At 42.1% G+C, this 18,718-nt stretch overlaps 1 long non-coding RNA gene across 1 annotated transcript in view; it reads right to left on the bottom strand.

Annotated features, from left to right (window-relative positions):
• Positions 1-330: 330 nt before the first annotated feature.
• Positions 331-18,718, bottom strand: part of LOC123504299 — a 480,980-nt gene continuing 462,592 nt past the window's right edge. Inside the window, exon 3 of the long non-coding RNA XR_006674795.1 lies at positions 331-967. This is a non-coding gene — a long non-coding RNA (uncharacterized LOC123504299). The remainder of the gene's footprint in view (positions 968-18,718) is intronic.

The raw sequence follows: 18,718 nt of genomic DNA, 5'->3' as shown, positions 1-18,718 counted from the left end.
GGGTGAGTAAGGAAAGGAAAGGGAAGACATGGGAAGAGGGGAGGCAGGGAGAGGAGTGAAGGAGGGACGGGATTTCTGCTGCTTTCATGGAATAGGATATGGTGAATTTGAATATTTTGCCTTCCTTTCGTCCTGGTTATGTACACAAACGTTACAATTTTCCGTCTCCATGTTTGCGAAAGTTATTAAGGAAGGAAGCAGAAAGGAAGCGTTAAGTATCGCATTATTATCATTAGTACCATTATCATTCAAAGTTCATAATATATACTAACTTGTGTCCTTGCCTAGTCCCTCTGGTGTGTGTGTGTGTGTGTGTGTGTGTGTGTGTGTGTGTGTGTGTGTGTGTGTGTGTGTGTGTGTGTGTGTGTGTGTGTGTGTGTGTGTGTGTGTGTGTGTGTGAGTGTGTGTGTTTTTCCTGTTTGTTTCCCCAAATCTATTTATGATCATGTGTATATTTATTCAATTTTATATTTCTTTATAGCTACTTATTGTTATCTAATTCCCTTCGGTAGTAAAAATTGTCTAATCCAGCGATTGGATCTAATAGGTGGCCGGTCATACATTCTACTCTACCGTTTGTTCCTGCAATAAATTCTACTCTTTATGTCTTCTTCTCCCCTAATTAAATATTCCATTCGTTCCGCACAGACTCCGGTACTAAATCTGACTTCTTTGCCTCATCACTTGGCTGGCTGAGTGATCGCTTACGACCTCGCCTCTGTGCTTGATGGATAATGGAAGTTTTTGTAGGTTCCCCGTGTAGTTGATCTCTCCCTCTGCCTCTCTCTCTCTCTCTCTCTCTCTCTCTCTCTCTCTCTCATAAAATAGCAACAAGACTCAAGGATCGGACAAGGAAATGTGTCTTGTGAGTCACAGCGTCGCGTGGCCTCGTCCTTCACCTCTGACTGTTCCGTGTCGTGAGGCATTATATCGGCTGAAGATGGTGAGTTCCCGTACACGACCACGGCTGAAAATATACATTGATTCAGCTATTATAACAAGAATATCAGCAATAAAAGGATATTTTTTTCTTCTTGCACGTAAAAGGACATTGGTCAAGGCAATGCAATCTAGAAAAAAGGTCCTTAATTTAATCGTCGCTTTATAAATGGCAAACACTAGTATCTATCACGTGAAGAAAATGTTTTGGAGCCGTAGGAAGGTGGAAAGACAGACAAAATTTGAGAAGGAGAGGGAGATGTACAAAGCAACAAGTGTATGGTAAACACTAATACATTTCCAAGTAAAGGAAGAATGTTTGCAGTCTTGTATATTAAGAGTTGAAGGATTAAGAACCTTAAGAAGACTAACAAAAGTGGAGAAGCAGTGGAAGATATACAGAGAGAAACAAGTAACAAGTGTACAGTTAATCCCTAGAGCCTCTTAGAACCAGGTGATCATTGACCCTCCCTCCCCTAACCTTCCTTCACTCTCTCTCTCTCTCAGCCACGCCATGCAGTCTCGTCTTGCACTCACTCGCCAACAAGTACCAGCCAATAAGATTGCACGATTAAGTGAAATAAATCGCTTCGTCTCCCGCGATTGGCCCGGCAGATACCGCATATATCCTGGGTCTGGCCGGCTAGGATCGATGAGGCACGTCTCCAATTCATCGCATTACCTGCCGCTATCAGTGATGGACTCTGGTCGTATCCCTTCCATCGATTCGCTTCTCTGTAATTATTTCTTTCCTACGAGCGATTGTTTGTGTGTTTTCCCGCGTTATCAAGACGGCCGTACGTCACACTACTCTTCCTGGTCCCTTGATACTCCTTACTTCCCCTGCCTCGCCTCTCTCTCTTCTCCTCCCCCTCTGCACCTCCTTCTTTCTCCCTCTCCAGCGCCGCCATCCGCCAGACTTGTTACGGCTTGATGCTGTGCTGTGATTGTCTCATTGTTTGGGTTGTTTGCTTCACGTATATTTTGCTTCGGGTCTTCTTGTGTGTTTCGTGAGAGATATGAGTGAAAGCAACGAGTGTTCGCCGTCATCTGATTGCATGGTGTGTGTGTGTGTGTGTGTGTGTGTGTGTGTGTGTGTGTGTGTGTGTGTGTGTGTGTGTGTGTGTGTGTGTGTTAGCTACTTGTATTTATCCAGCTGAAGCTTCCAGTTTTATATCTTAGTTCGTGTTCCCCTGCCTCCTTATCTTCTTTCATACAATTTACCTTTAAGTTCTTTCCGTGTTCGCTGCTTGCAACACCTCCACTTCCTGTCCTCTCCAGACATGAAGGCTTCTGTTTGGAACGCGGATTTCTTTTGCCGTTTCCAAGCACAGAGCATTTACTGTTTGTGTCCATCTAAACGTTCTTTTATCAAGTAGTTTCCTCTCACTCTACACACCAGTCTCCGTATCCCATTCAATGTTATGCTTAAATTTTCCCTCATTTTCTCCAGTTCATACAATATTGGCAACATTAGCTCCTGCAGTTCCTCTTCAGTGTGCAACTCGTTTATGCTCGACGTAATTTTGTTGGCCAGTCTTTGTACCTTCCTCTGCTTGTTTATGTGTTGTTCTTTTTTTTTTTCAAATAATGTGACCGCACTACAGCTGCATACTCTAGCCTGATCGTATCGCAGGCACTATCAGATCTCTCAGCATTTCTTCATCCTTGTGTGTGTGTGTGTGTGTGTGTGTGTGTGTGTGTGTGTGTGTGTGTGTGTGTGTGTGTCTGTTACTTATTCCCGGTTCATTCCTTTACAAATTGTATTCATTGTGAATTTCTGAAGATTTACTTTATCTTTTTATTCTTTTTACTGTTCAATGTGATTCCGTGCTTGTGAGTGGCAAAACAAGGGAGAGAAAACAGGAAAACATTTATTTATATGACAAAGTGGACATGCCGTTGTAGATGAAGGCATTCATGAAATCCAGAAAAGGCAATAATTTATCACACCACTATGAATATAACCATCGCATGTACACACAGACACACAATAAAAAAATGCCGTTAACCAGGTAGGCAATGAAAGGGACAGTACCTCCAGAGTAGCGACGGAATACAAATAAGATAGGACACAACAGACATCACTAAAATGATTGAAAACACAGTATAGATGAGTATTAAATAACTGCGTTGAATTGATACTAAAGAGGTGATCCTTGCAGATTTCTTAAGTTAAGGAAGTGTGTACCAACAATATTCTTGCAGTTCTCTTTTAGGAAATCTAGTGAGTAAAGAAAATATGTACCAACATTGTTTATGACCCCGTCTTTTGAGAGGATCTGTAGCGGAATGTGTGTGCCGGCAATATTTCTATGTTGTTCGTTTTGGGGATCTTTGTTGATTAAAGGAAGTATGTGGCAATAACATACTTATAGATATCTTTTTTGGATATAGTGAGTCCAGGAAGTGTGTGCCAACAATATTTTTATAATCTTTCTTTTGGGGAAATCCTTTGAGTAAAGGAAGTTTGGGGCAATCATATTTTTACAGCCATCCTTTTGGAGATAATGTGTGAAGGAAGTGTGTGCCAGCAATATTCACACGAACACTCTCCTCCAGCCATCCCCGCCAGCACCTCAGTCCGCTGAAAAAGGCTATTTGTCTGTGTGTAATGACTAAGTGGATTCAACCGGAGGGTGCCATCACTCACCGCAGGCCTCACAGAAGCCAAGTGAGGTAAAGAATACACGTCAATGAAGAACGCCGAGGCGATGCACAACATGGTCGAGAGCTGCAAGACAAGATTACCGCATCATCCTGGCGGCTCCGACCACTCCACACACCCTGCCATTAAGCTCTCAGGACTATGTCAGCCGTCACTCATACACCGCCTCCAAGGAAGCAAATATTCATCGCATTCATCGGTCCATTACCAGGTGAAAAATGAGACAGTAGACAAGAGTGAGCGAGTCCTCTGCCACGCGTTATCCAAGCATGGAATTCAAAGGGACGGAAAATTTCACGGTGGCAGCAGTAAACAGATGGTCACAGCTTCCCTCCGGACAACCCACTCTCGGCACTACAGTAATATATGCGTGTATACGAACATTAGTTTTTAATTGAATGCCTCATGGATTCAGAGCCGACTAGCGATGTATATACTCGATGTAAAATATGCACCAATTATTGAACTGTAAACTGTTAAGTGCAGGTTTAAATTTAATGTATTACACTGATAAACACAAGATTAAATGTTATGACAAGTATAAAAACTGACAAGTGAACCAGTTTGAAATGCTGCCTTGCGCATTTTTAGCAACATATTTCATATCCATTACAGAAAAGGTGTGTGTTTGTGTGTGTGTGTGTGTGTGTGTGTGTGTGTGTGTGTGTGTGTGTGTGTGTGTGTGTGTGTGTGTGCGTGTTCGTGTTAGTGTGTGTGTGTGTGTGTGTGTGTGTGTGTGTGTGTGTGTGTGTGTGTGTGTGTGTGTGTGCGTGTGAGGTTACATTATTGCTGTATTTCAAAGGTTTAAAGGCCAAAGATAATGACACTCACAGATAACTGAGAAGCTTTGGTCCTTTGCACTCCAATACGCCAAGAAAAAAGGATCCAAGAGGCTCTTCATTGGCATATCTCTGCTAATACGATAGGCAACGCACCGATTACTGTTTCGGTTGCTAACGTTGAAAAACACTCGAAGGAAGGAAGGAGGGAAGGAAGAAGGAAGGAAGGAAGGAAGGAAGGAAGGAAGGAAGGAAGGAAGGAAGGAAGAGAGAGAGAGAGAGAGAGAGAGAGAGAGAGAGAGAGAGAGAGAGAGAGAGAGAGAGATTATATTGTTTAATAATTCCTTATATTTACACTACGGATATTTAAACTGGCTCACGCTTAATTTCTGAGATGTCTTGATACTGCTGCCTTAAAACAAGATCGATGGGACTTGCCTACTGAAATTACTAAGACAACTTGAGCAATGTGTTATGGAGTCGGCTTGGGCCTTTTGTTTCTGAAATTTGAGGTTATTTTTAAGTCAACATTTATATTCCAGTTTTGTTTGTTTAGACACTACTGGTTCCGCCTAAAGGATCGCTTTCTCTTTACTGCAACAAAGATCAGAAGTAATAGGGGTAACTGTTGGTGTTGTTTGTCTTGTTCCTGTTGTTTGAGGGATGATGTCTGTGGCTGTAGGTATTTTTGACGATCATTTATTGTAGGTTGTAGACTTCAGAAGCGGATATAGAAAGAAAAAAATAAGATAAAACAAGAAAAAGAGAAAAAAGAATAAAACAATCCGACAAAAGATATAATGACAAAGCAGGGAAAAGGGGGAAAATACAGGGACCAGAAAAATACGAGATGGGAAAAAGAAAAGACGAAAAAAGAAAAGGTAAACTCACGTGGGAAGGGAAAATAATGATGAGGTGCGGAGAGAGGAGGAGGAGGAGAAGTGGTAGTGAGAATAGGTAAGTGTAGGCTGGAAGGGTGTAGTTGTGTGGTTGGAAGGTATACATGGAGACCAGTTTCAAGGGTTGGTTGGCTTATCTGCCCGCCTGCCTGCCTGCCTGCCTGCCTGGGTACTTGCTCTGCCTTCATCATGTTTCTCTGTTGAGTGTTTAACGGTGATGGTGTGGCAGGAGGGAATGCTTGACTTGTTTATCTGCATCTTTGTCTTCCTGGAGTTAACCTCTCTCTCCCTCTCCCTCTCTCTCTCTCTCTCTCTCTCTCTCTCTCTCTCTCTCTCTCGTGAGCAAAAGACAGACAGCCAGTGGGAGTTATGACCAAGAGGTAAGACGGTGAGGTGAAGCAAGGTGCATCGTTTGGTCCAATTAACAAGAGTGTACAGAGATTTGTCACTAGACGAGGGAGGTGAGTCGGCGTGAACAAGCGTGTGAGGCAGATCTATGTTTCTCCTGTCTACTCCTCATGCAAGAAGAAGCACAGCGTATGTAATAAAGGAGGTTTATATCGCCTACTTTTTACCTGCACAATATAACAGCGTGTTTTTGTGTCTTTAGTGGTAAATGCTTTATCAGAAAATATATTTAGATTTACCACATGCCCACAACCTCTAATTTTGGATCGCAGTCTGCGAGATTAATTTGCTGAGGGTTATTAATCCCAATTACAAGGATATATGATCTATTCTCTCTCTCTCTCTCTCTCTCTCTCTCTCTCTCTCTCTCTCTCTCTCTCTCTCTCTCTCTCTCTCTCTCTCTCTCTCTCTCTCTCTCTCTCTCTCTCTCTCTCTCTCTCTCTCTCTCTCTCTCTCTCTCTCTCTCTCTCTCTCTCTCTCCCTCTCTCTCTGTGTATGTGCATTTCACTGTTTGATCTGCTGCAGTCTCTGACGAGACAACCAGACGTTACCCTACGGAACGAGCTCAGAGCTCATTATTTCCGATCTTCGGATAGGCCTGAGACCAGACACACACCACACACCGGGACAACAAGGTCACAACTCCTCGATTTACATCCCGTACCTACTCACTACTAGGTGAACAGGGGCTACACGTGAAAGGAGACACACCCAAATATCTCCACCCGGCCGTTGAATCGACCCCCGGTCCTCTTGCTTGTGAAGCCAGCGCTCTAACCACTGAGCTACCGGGCTGTGTGTGTGTGTGTGTGTGTGTGTGTGTGTGTGTGTGTGTGTGTGTGTGTGTGTGTGTGTGTGTGTGTGTGTGTGTGTGTAAGATTATTAAGAGAAACGACTAGAAAAGTGTGAGAGAGAGAAAACTAAAACAAATTAGCAGATAAATACTATGTAGCAAAATGCGAGATGAAGAATGGGGAATGAGTGGGGAATAGAAGTAAAAAGAGAAAATTAAGAAAATAGCGAAAAAAAAAAATGGCAGGAAAATTTAGGCTAAAGCGAAGATACTATATTTTCGCTTTTGTTTATGCTACACACCTTGCTCGGAATGAATACACACATCTATGCATACAATCAATCTGAGTGTTCCTGCTACAATCTCTCTATGGGAAACCTTAATCGAAACGTCAACAAATCATACTGTACATTTATTTGCCTATGCCTGAGTTTCAATAGAGATACAAAAGAAAGGTTTTTGTTGTGTTTAAGCGCATTGGATACTATATGTTAAATTATATGTAAAGTTGATCTGCACGCATAAACAATGACTAGGGTGCAAATTCATGAGCACCAAGAAAATTTTACACACTCTAGTAGATATAATGAATATAACATTAAACAAGTCATTGCATCATATGGTATGCAACTACACACACACACACACACACACACACACACACACACACACACACACACACACACACACACCTCATCCCTGTAGGTGTGATGCTCAAACCATCAACACTCCTCCCACCACCTGTGCATGCTAATGAGCGCAGGTAGAGCCGCTCTTTTTCAGTGAGGGCAAAACAGCAGGTTACCCCCACCCACCACCCACTCCCGCCCGCTGCCTGCTGCTCTACCTCACGACCAACGAGTCTATACATGCAATCTTTATTAAAATCTAACTCACTTTTTCTTATCATAATTATTCACACACCAAGAAGGATCAGGCAAGCATTTTTCCCTCTCTCCCTTCACAATGTATCTCGCTCCCTCTATCCTGCTCCCTCCCGCCACTCTCCTCCCGTCCCAGCAAGGCATGCCGTGACGAGAGGGAGGGAGGCCATACCTGATAATGGCCCTTCACTCATATCATTACCTCGCGCCTCTATTGATGGCGGTAGCGACCCACTTCACTTGAGGAGCACCGTGTCTGATGGCATTATCTCTCTCTCTCTCTCTCTCTCTCTCTTAGATGAATGTATTTGTATATTCTAACTTCCACAGAAGCAAATTTTAATAACATTTTTTTTCTGGTATTTGTGTTTCAAATATCTTCTAACTTGTTTTTATACCCTTCCCCTGATGGAAAAAAATATCTTGTAGTTTGTCCATCTAATAATTCAGGTTTTAGTCACACTCACGAGGCACTCAATACAATGCGTTCCCTCTGAGATGGACTGGCAAATCTCACCCTGTCTTAATTTCTCAAGCTTGATAAAGGATGTTGTTGGTTTAGCTTATGATTCCGAGAGACTGCACTGACAACAAAAAAGAATGATCAAGGAACCATGTCTGTTTATGTCTTTTCAGTTAAATATTCTAAAGATACTCAAATCCCATACCAATTTCATAGACTTCAGCAATCAGAGATTTAAGAAAAAAAACTCTGCTTTAATTGCAACACAAAACACTAAATTGGTTGTGGCTTTCTCTCCTCTCCACCATGTAAGCAACCTCACTGACTGATTGATATATTGCACCACACAAATTGATCATCTCTGCCACATTTTTCTCGTCGCGTATCGGCTGACTAGATGAGTAAAGACCTTGCATCATAAACTGAATGTCTGTTTTTTCTATGAGAGGATTTTTCTTCTAGGCCAGAGGAATCAGTTCTACTTGGGTGTTTTTGTTTGTTATTGTAAAATGACTTGAAATACCCAATACCTTCCATTGGAGGCCAAAATAAATAGCCGAAATGTTTTGAAATATGATCCTTTATGTTTGTATATATTCTATATCTATAATGGAAATTTCTAGAAATCAAGCATCTCATGACATTTAACCTGATTGTGTTGAGTATGATAGAAAACAAAATGTACATATGAACCTCCTTTTTTTCATTGAAGAACGTTGTGAAGCCCCGGAAGGACGCTATAAATTTCAAGGAATGTAGAAAGAAAAGGAACGAGTAAAAAGTAAAATAGAAACTCAATAACTCAAGGAGTTTGTGGACTGTTATTTAGAACAGCGGACGTGTAAGTAAAGAGAACATATTAACAAGTAGGTCGAGTTTTCGTAAATAGTGTTCCCACGATCAAAATACGAGCATGTACCTTTGAATTTGCCGCAGATTATGTTATTTTTAGAAGTGAATGCAAGGGCTTCACCTCTGCCAGTGCCTGCAGGCCCTCCTGTCACCCCCTGACCGATTAATAAGGATAGTCTTGCATTATTATTGTTGTTGTTATTATTATTATTATTATTATTATTGTTATTATTATTATTATTATTATTATTATTATTATTATTATTATTATTATTATTATTATTATCATTATCATTATTATTGCTCTTATTATCATTATTATCATTATTGTTACTATTACTATTCTTTTTGCTTTTTATATCATTATCACCATTTACTCTTTGCATTACGTATATTTTTTCATCGTTACCATTGAAAAATTTATCGTCGAATTTCATTTCCAGTGTAATATATATAAAAAAAACTATTTTTTCCTTCACACAGGGCATAATCAGAGTCTTGTTTATGAGGTTGCATTCCCTTCAGTAAGACCTTGAGTAGGAGCAATAATAACGAAAATTTGACTCTCTCTCTCTCTCTCTCTCTCTCTCTCTCTCTCTCTCTCTCTCTGTGTGTGTGTGTGTGTGTGTGTGTGTGTGTGTGTGTGTGTGTGTGTGTGTGTGTGTGTGTGTGTGTGTGTGTGTGTGTGTGTGTGTGTGTGTGTGTGTGTGTGTGTGTGTGTGTGTGTGTGTGTGTGTGTGTGTGTGTGTGTGTGTGTGTGTGTGTGTGTGTGTGTTTGCCTCACGCTGGACGACAATACGAGTACTAGCACTTCCCGGCAGTAGTCCCTCCTGCGCCTGTCATTGGGATCAATTAAAAACTGTTCCGTGCATTAGCCTCTTTCCCGGCCTGGCTGCCTCGTCTGTCAGGGCGAAGAGGGCGGCCAGGGAACGCCTTAATAACGCCATCCATCTTGCGCGGCCCGAGGTGAGTGTCCGCTGTACATCACGGCTCCCGCTGCTCCCACGACAACCGGACAGTGTTTATAAAGTGCAATTGTTTTTAAAATGGATAGTCGCTAGGCCGGTTTTATTGCGTTTGCGGGGTTTAAGTTAGCGGTCCGTGGCAGAGCTGCGCTGGGAGTGGCCGTGACCTGCATGTGAGGTGCTGCCCTGCTTCTATTAACTGCCTCCTGGGTCCTGGCGGTGTAGAGCTTTCTCACTGATCTTATACTCCTTTTCCTGTTATGTTGCTCTGCGTGTCTCGGTGTTTTGTGCAAAGGTGGTGTTTTTAGAGGCCGGCAGGAAATGTCTCATTCTGTATGACGGAGCTTTTTATGTGTGATGTGTGTAACAAATTCTTCCATTATGTGAAAAAAAAATAACTTGCTCTAATGATTGTCGTATTATTATGTAGACACACACACACACACACACACTCTCTCTCTCTCTCTCTTTCTTCCATTTTTTCTTCCACTATAGTTCGTAACTTCGCCACGCAGCGACAGTTTTGCCCTGAAGAATTTCGTGCCGACAAAATCCATGTTAATCTAACTGCCGAGATGAGAAAAATGTGCACTGAACTGAAAATAATTGAGTATCGATAACAATAAATTTCTGTTAGCAAATTACATTTATAAACTTTCTTATGATATTGCAGTAAGTTGTTTTATGACTTTATAACAAGTTTTTTCTTTGATCTCTTGGAGAGGTAGACCGAAAGATTGAGGGCGAGAGAGCGAGTCTACCAGGCTGATAATTTCAAATTTGTATGTAAGCATCACAAAACTTCAGGAGAGGAACCTTCATTAATAAGAATTTTCTGGAGTGCTATTTTATCAGTAAAAGATTAATGATTTTCCCTCCGAAGAGACTCTCGCTTTAGCTTTTCTAATTAACCACTACAAAAACATCACCAATACAGATAATGTTATGCAACGTACTTCACATGACAGATACATTTGCTGTGTACCTCTAACAAAAGGCTATAGCACATGACATTGTCTCTCTCTCTCTCTCTCTCTCTCTGTGTGTGTGTGTGTGTGTGTGTGTGTGTGTGTGTGTGTGTGTGTGTGTGTGTGTATGTATTTATAGTATGTGCACACACAAACATGCGTGTGCACACAAACACACACACACACACACACACACACGAGAGAAAGAGAGAGAGAGAGAGAGAGAGAGAGAGAGAGAGAGAGAGAGAGAGAGAGAGAGAGAGAGAGAGAGAGAGAGAGAGAGAGAGAGAGAGAAAATGTGACTCAGCAACCTAACGCAGTGTCATCCAAATATAAATAAAACCTGCCGCAACAACGAAGTCACGGCCATAACTTGAGGAGAATCTTGAAAGTGTTAACACAAGATAAAGTTTGAGAAAATACCCTTACTAATGACTCAAATTTCTCCTCTAGGGGCCTGGTATATCGACCATCACATTTCATACATCCTTATTAAATTCCATTCTAATAATATGGTTATAATTAAGAACTAAGCGATTCATTTCTTTTATATGTTGAAGTGAGAAGTACAGCACTCCATTAGACAGTGTTTATTGTTTCATCATTCACATAGGAAAGCAAAAAGTCTTGACATCTGACAGTGTGTGCCTATCACTTCCATACTTAAAAAAAAGAGTTTCAAGACAACATTTTGCCTTTTTGTAATGCTATATTTGTAATTTCTTGGGAAAGGCTTTATGAGCGAGATTTTGTTTTCTCTCTCTGTCTCATGAACAGTCACCATAACATAAGACTTTTGAAAGCATATATAGGTAAAAGTGTAAAGTCTCTCTCTCTCTCTCTCTCTCTCTCTCTCTCTCTCTCTCTCTCTCTCTCTCTCTCTCTCTCTCTCTCTCCGTCTCCTCAATGCGTACTACGATACGGCATTGCAATTAAGTGGACGCAGCGTGATGCTCAGGTGTTGATGGATGACGCCCCTCAGGCCGGACACCAAGCGGCAGGAGGCACCAACCAGCACACTTCAGAACACAACACACGGACGGAAACTATTGGCAACAGACCGTACCGCTGCGGACACTGCCTGTGAAGACCAACTACCTTACCCAAGACTATTTCAATTATATGCACGAATCCTGTTAATCAAAATCTATGTAAAAGAGTCTAGATAACAATAGCAATTACTAGATTTTCGCTGTAAAATCACCAGAGGCCCTTCCCCATCTAGTCATCAGTGCACATCAGGCTACACTAAACAACTTCAAGACACAAGATGAACCGATCACGCCGCTAGGAGTGTCCCGCCCTCACCGCGGCCCTGGCCAGATAACAGATAGCAGTCAGGTCGCCGATAAGCCATTACTCAGCCAATAATCGGCAATCGATCAGAAATTAGACATCGAAATGAGCTTCATCACTCCGCCGTCACTGCCACCCAAGCCATGTGAGAGAGAGAGAGAGAGAGAGAGAGAGAGAGAGAGAGAGAGAGAGAGAGAGAGAGAGAGAGAGAGAGAGAGAGTCTTCCTTGTTGAAAAGAGGATCAATCGACGGGCCTTCACAAAGTCTGATGAGGCAAGATTAATCACCAAGACTCGATTAGTAAGATGAGGAAGAGAGGGAAGGATGAGAAGTAGTCAGGGAGGAAGAGGAGAGAGACGGGAGAAAGGAAGCCCCCACAAAAAAAAAAAAAACGTACAGTACTGAGGTTGACAGGCACATCTCGTAGATAATTCCTCTTTGTGTAGCTTGTGTGTGTGTGTGTGTGTGTGTGTGTGTGTGTGTGTGTGTGTGTGTGTGTGTGTGTGTGTGTGTGTGTGTGTGTGTGTGTGTGTGTGTGTGTGTGTGTGTGTGTGTGTGTGTGTGTGTGTGTGTGTGTGTGAAAAGTATGTACACTCTTCCCTTCAACTGATAATGAGAGTTATTCTTTATCATCCTCTTCCATGTCATAAAAAAATTCCACCTTCTACTCATACATTAAAAAAAAAGAAAACATTCACCCCTTTTATAAACACCGCCAAAGACCTTTCGCATCACCAACAAGCCAAGCACCACCCACCCAAACTAAGCAAAAGGCTCACTGCACTTAAATACTTTTACTAGCAAGCAGGCGCCTCAATGACATCCACACTAGCAACTTACATAACTAATACGCAAACCACACCAATCCTAGACCAATCTGCCACGCTTAATTCGGTTCTACCTGATAAACTGACCTCCTAATTGGCGCACATTAAGCTGTTATTACTGGCGGGCATGCAAAGACAAGATGTACACCTCCCAGTCCTTGCTATGTCGTGAGGCGGAGGAGCTACCCAGTGTAACTTCCTCGATACATTATTCACTAAGCGCCGCTGCAGACATTCATGGCCAATAGTCGCGGTTAATCTTCAAAACAGGGAGTGGTGGCTGAAAAATAATAATGCTATGAGGATGCGGACCACTTAGAATCGACAATAAGAGGCCAATAGCATTCAAGAACTAAGATTGCATATTGATACAAATTGAGAGGCGGGTAGGAGGGGACAGACTGACCTTGTGTACATTGGTGGGGGGGATGGGGAAGGTGTAAATATGTATAAATGAAACAGGAGGTTAGTTTGTATTTTATTCAAGTGTATTTTTCTACTTATTACGACATATTTCTAATTAGTTTATTATTTTACAAGGTAATGAAAAAAATAGTCTTATATGCAGTGTGGAAGTATCAACACAATATTCACACAAAGCCACACTGCATTTTGCGCTTACTTTTATCACTTTACAGCTGCATTTTTCTATTTTCTTTATCATTATATCTGTGTGTCTACTCCCTAACGCCCCCTTTCTCTCTCTCTCTCTCTCTCTCTCTCTCTCTCTCTCTCTCTCTCTCTCTCTCTCTCTCTCTCTCTCTCTCTCTCTCTCTCTCTCTCTCTCTCTCTCTCTCTTTCAACAGACGCACGGCAAAAAAAGAGGAGTAGGAGAGACGCCCATTACAAAGCGCATCAGGGCGTCTGGATAACCATCGGGACAAGACTGCGTGCTTTACTGCCGCTCGGCCCCGCCTCGTCAGCACCGGCAGGAAACACGGGGCCTGATGATAACCAGGGGGAGAGAGAGAGAGAGAGAGAGAGAGAGAGAGAGAGAGAAAGAGCGCTACAGTATCTTTAACATGATCTATAGGGTTGCAGCGTCATCTGAAGCAATAAAGTGTACACACATGCATTCTATTTCACGTGACTGAACGCCAAACTGGATTCATGCTCATATATCAAAGGACAGAGGGACGCCACAACACTGCCGCGCTTTCCTGCAGCTGTATTCTTTGGCTCAGTAAGACTCATAAATTGTACACAAGAAAATGCGTTAAAAAATGTTTGAAAGCTGTATATTTTTAAGCATCAAAAGTAGAAGACCTGGAAAAATATGCGTATGAGTATTAGAGATGAAATTTACATGTTCTTTGATTGCTTTGGGAAGATGATACCAGGTGTAAATGAGTCTCCCTTCCAGTTACGAATATATATCAGATATTGAGCAAATAATACGAGTAGAGCTGCGAATGAAAAAAAATAAAATGTGTTGTTTTCCTCTATGGATATCGAATAAATTAACCTCCTCGACATTTCTCAGTGTATCAACGTTTAAGAGTCTATATGTATTTAAGATAAATTAATGACATGCGATACACGTTTCTAGACACGCATATTTACTCTGATCTAGAATACAAAACTTATAATATTGCTAATCGATGAGAAGGTAAAAGTAGAGTAAGATAAAGCAATTAACATCCCTTCTGCATCCATAAACACTAGTCTAAACCACGATAGAAAGTTCACATCTTGAAATCACTCGTTATATATAAATACGAGCTAACATTTCAACCAGCACATTTGTAGTTATATCGAAGTGGGTAGGCATGAATACTAGAGAACTAAAGCAAAATCAACATGTAGGCGGCTGAATTGGAAAGTATATTAGCATTACAAGAGAAACCAACGAGACATGAGTAGAAACTAATCCCTTACCACGCCTGCGAGTTAGTCAATGTGTGCAAGGATAATCAGCTCCACTAGCACACCTGGCGGACTGGTTTTGCTTGTGGTGGGCGAGGAACTTTGCCTCTGCTTCTGCGTCTAAGCGAATACCTACATAATCATGTCACGTTAATGAATCGGAAAATGTTTGCTATACTATATGACAGAAAATGAACTAAAATTAAAGAAAACGTCAAATTGATTAAATGAAAGAATCTAATTTCACTAAAGAGGCACATGGAAACTTTATATTATGCGTATTTACTTTTTAGATTTTATATCAAATTAAAGGGAGTAATGAGAACATCAACAGGCCGACGGCAGTGATCCCAGGACGGCACGTGAATCATATACTCTGCTCAGAATGACGGAATAATCTGCAGTTTATGTAGATATACAACTCCTCGGCTTGGTGGGCTATGCAAAACATTACGTTATCCTCTTTTAACTTCTGAATCTATGAATAAAGTAAAAGATAACCACGAGCCACCACCACCACCAGGTGAATGATTAGGCGATAAATTGAGGGAGATAATAGTCATAATAAATCAATAGTTTTTTAACCCTCCGCATCTGATGAGCGAGTGGTAATGAAAAAATATGTTGGTATTGTCTCCCTTACGTGCAATATTTTAAGCAATAAAAAAAAAGAACACAGGATCATTATATGTAAATGCTACATGGTATTATAACAACAGCATCACACAAACCCCTTTTTAAATGAAGCCTCGGTATAAAAGCGTATCTAAAAACATGACCCTAATTAAGACATGTAAGTAAAAAGACTAACACACTGAGGGGGATGGCGGGCACCGATTCCAACCACGCGGAGGAGGGAAGGAAACAACGATAGCAGCTCTAGTGATGAGCGGCCGAACACTCAACCCTCAAGCGCCACCCTCCCTACGACCTCTGATGAACGACTCCCGCACATAATTACATCCATAACCTACTTACGAGCCTCGCTTATTGACGACGAACTAGCAATCACGGCCATTCTCCTGTCTTTACGAGCACCAAACATAGTCATCCGTGTGTTACAAGACCGCCAAATGTCCATAACGCGTGAATTACTAACAGCATTATACAACCGCTTCGTCGTGCTTGGTGATAGCCAGCTGCGTTGCTTGTTGGCCGCGATAAGACACCTCAACTCAAGCGGCGAATTACTAGTAGTGGCGTAACTTCATTCTCGTGACGTGGCTGGCGAGTGAGATAACATAAAGCTACCCAGCCGTCCTCTCCCGACTCTTGCGTCAAATACAACGCCTCTCCGCTCTTCCTCCCCATGCCAGACAGATTATTTCACTGTTTCCCACGCCACAAGACACATCTCTTCTTACCTCTGCAAAATGTTCTCTTCTCTTGGGCTTTCTTACCCGTTATCTACAATACAACATGTTATTTCTTAAGCTTCTATTTTCAAACATTTTAGTATTTCATTTCGACTGGCTTTAACAAGATATAGTGGGAAATGTTGGGGTCTACTATGGTGTTTTCATGGTTGGTGTGATTGTTTGATAAGGACGCTTCATCGTCAGTTGAAGAAAAGGCCTATGGGAATCTTAACGGTCATCTCTGTGGCCTTTGATTATTGACCTTAAAAGAGAAAAAGGCTAGACAGACCATGCTTCTTGTACAGTCGCCAATTTTCAGTTTTCTACTCTCAGCCTCACGACCAATGATGTACGGTCGGTAGATCCTAAAGTTATATAATGCCTTGTTATAACATTAGAATAAAAAAAAGGCATTCTTAGAGAAACACATGACAAATTTAACAAATAGACATCACAGTGAAAGCACCATTAATAGAGTGGGCTTGTGTTTATATAAGGAGAAGCATCAATATTCAACCAGTTCGGAGATAAGGCTCCTCCGCCCCCGCCCATCCATCACCCCACCCACACGGCGCTCAAACAAACGGACGGGCGATCGATCACGGCCGAGGGTTGCCAATCGCTCAATCCATCCATCGGCAGGACCACTAAGAGGAGAACTTTTTATCTCACCACCTGGAGGAACGAGTGTCAACGTAGATCTGAGCGGCAGTGGTGGTGGTGGTGGTGGTGGTGGTGGTGGTGGTGGTAGTCTGTTGTTGATATTAGTTCCCACGTCGTGAATCAATAACAGGCAAAGCAGCAGGAGGTCCCCCCACTAAGGGACAGTAGTAGTAGACTCGTCGCTTAGTATGTATCGGAGTTGTGATACACTAATACGTATGGTGGCGCGGCACACGATCTGTACCGTAGCGGGCAGGCAGGTGCGATTGTTTGCTGCGAAAGGTAAACAACCCCGGGTGTTGAGGAGGGGAGTACTGCCTGAAGATTAACGAGGCTCACACATCTCCGTATGCGCCGCACTGGATGCCACACACACACACACACACACACACACACACACGGTACTCCTCTTGCAGTCAGTAGTTTACCAAACTTGCTCTCTGCCAATGGTTTTTCTTTTGATTTTCATGCGAAGAATTTTTCCTTTACTTTCGAAATTTTTAGGGAGAGAGAGAGAGAGAGAGAGAGAGAGAGAGAGAGAGAGAGAGAGAGAGAGAGAGAGAGAGAGAGAGAGTCTATATCAAATAAAGAAGAAAAACATATTGGAAGTAGGCTCATAGTTTTGGAGCAGTGTGTGCATTCACTTTTCTTTCTTACTTTCACGTAGGCATCAATTATGATAAAAACTAATGCGATGAACTAAATTTCAGTATCAAGTAAGAGGAGGAAGCATGCAGATCGCCGCCCCAGACAACCTTTCCTGCCTCCACTCACACCTTCACCCTCATATTACTGGCTACTTGATAAACACTCTGTGCAACGCGCCTGATCCCTTGCCGATAAGAAGCCGGTGTTTGCGCCCAACAGGAACATGTGTCAAAATCAGGAGGCCAAGGATCATAGAATCTTTAAAAGGAAGCAGTTTGGAGATAGCAATGTTTATGAGTCGGGCAATGTTTAAGTGTGTGTGTGTGTGTGTGTGTGTGTGTGTGTGTGTGTGTGTGTGTGTGTGTGTGTGTGTGTGTGTGTGTGTGTGTGTGTGTGTGTGTGTTTAAACTGGAACACAAGGCCTAAAGTTGTTCATATGAATTTACATTTTCAAGCAAAACTTCACACTGAGCCGAAAAAATAAAACTGAATTCAATAATCAACATAATCGGGCTCGCATATTCATTCAACACTGACGCAGGAAACCTCATAAAATAAAGTGCCGAGGGAAAAATAAGGCGAAGAAACTGAACAAAAACAACACACATGATAAATAAAAACAAGGAAGCACCATCAATATTCATCTGAAACGAACCTCTCCTTGAAAGCAATTTATGTGACGCGGGCGCCGTTTACAGACTTCACTCGCGACGCCAGCCAATATGTAATCCGCAAAAGCAACACCCAATTAGCCGATAAGACATCAGGAGGGTCGACAGTCGCCTTCTCATTACCTCGTGATTGCTGCCGCCCAGGACGCCGCTATCAGTGTCCGCCTCTGTCCCCCTCCCGTCCATGTAAGCGTGCGTCGAATTTTTCATTTTCCTTATTCGTCGGCGCATAATTACAGTGTTTTATACAGTGTTTATTATACCGTAAATATGACGGTGTTTGCATCGGTTTTATTACTTTCCGGTTCACTTTTAATTTTTTTTCTACTCTCTGTCTTCTTCTCCGTGTCTTGTTTATTAGTTTGTTGCGTAAGTCTTCCCTGGACGCGGTGGTAATTTGAGGGTCAGTAGCGGCAGATGAGCGATGATTTCTTTGGTCTCCCTCGTTGCTCTGCTCCACGCCAAGCTACGTCAAGGTGTTACCGCCACCACGGAATCCCAGACGGAATCCTCGACACGCTGACAGCCACTATCTCACGTCAAGATTAATACTAAGAACATTGAAAGTACTTATTGCCACCCTTATCTTTTTTCTGATTATTTTTTTAATCTTTATCAACCTTGCTATTCGTCCTGTTCATCAGTGCTCGTTGTTTTTCCTATTCGATTTCAAGTATTTTTTCCAAGTATTCAACATCCTTACTTAAAGATAATTAGTTCGAGGCTAATTAGTGATAATCCATTTTAATTTATTCCATTATCTAGGCTCCA

This window comes from Portunus trituberculatus, chromosome 15 (genome assembly GCF_017591435.1).
Source record: "Portunus trituberculatus isolate SZX2019 chromosome 15, ASM1759143v1, whole genome shotgun sequence".
NCBI classification, from domain to species: domain Eukaryota; kingdom Metazoa; phylum Arthropoda; class Malacostraca; order Decapoda; family Portunidae; genus Portunus; species Portunus trituberculatus.
Note: the sequence above shows the minus strand (reverse complement) of the source record. Positions and strands in the feature narration are given on the sequence as shown.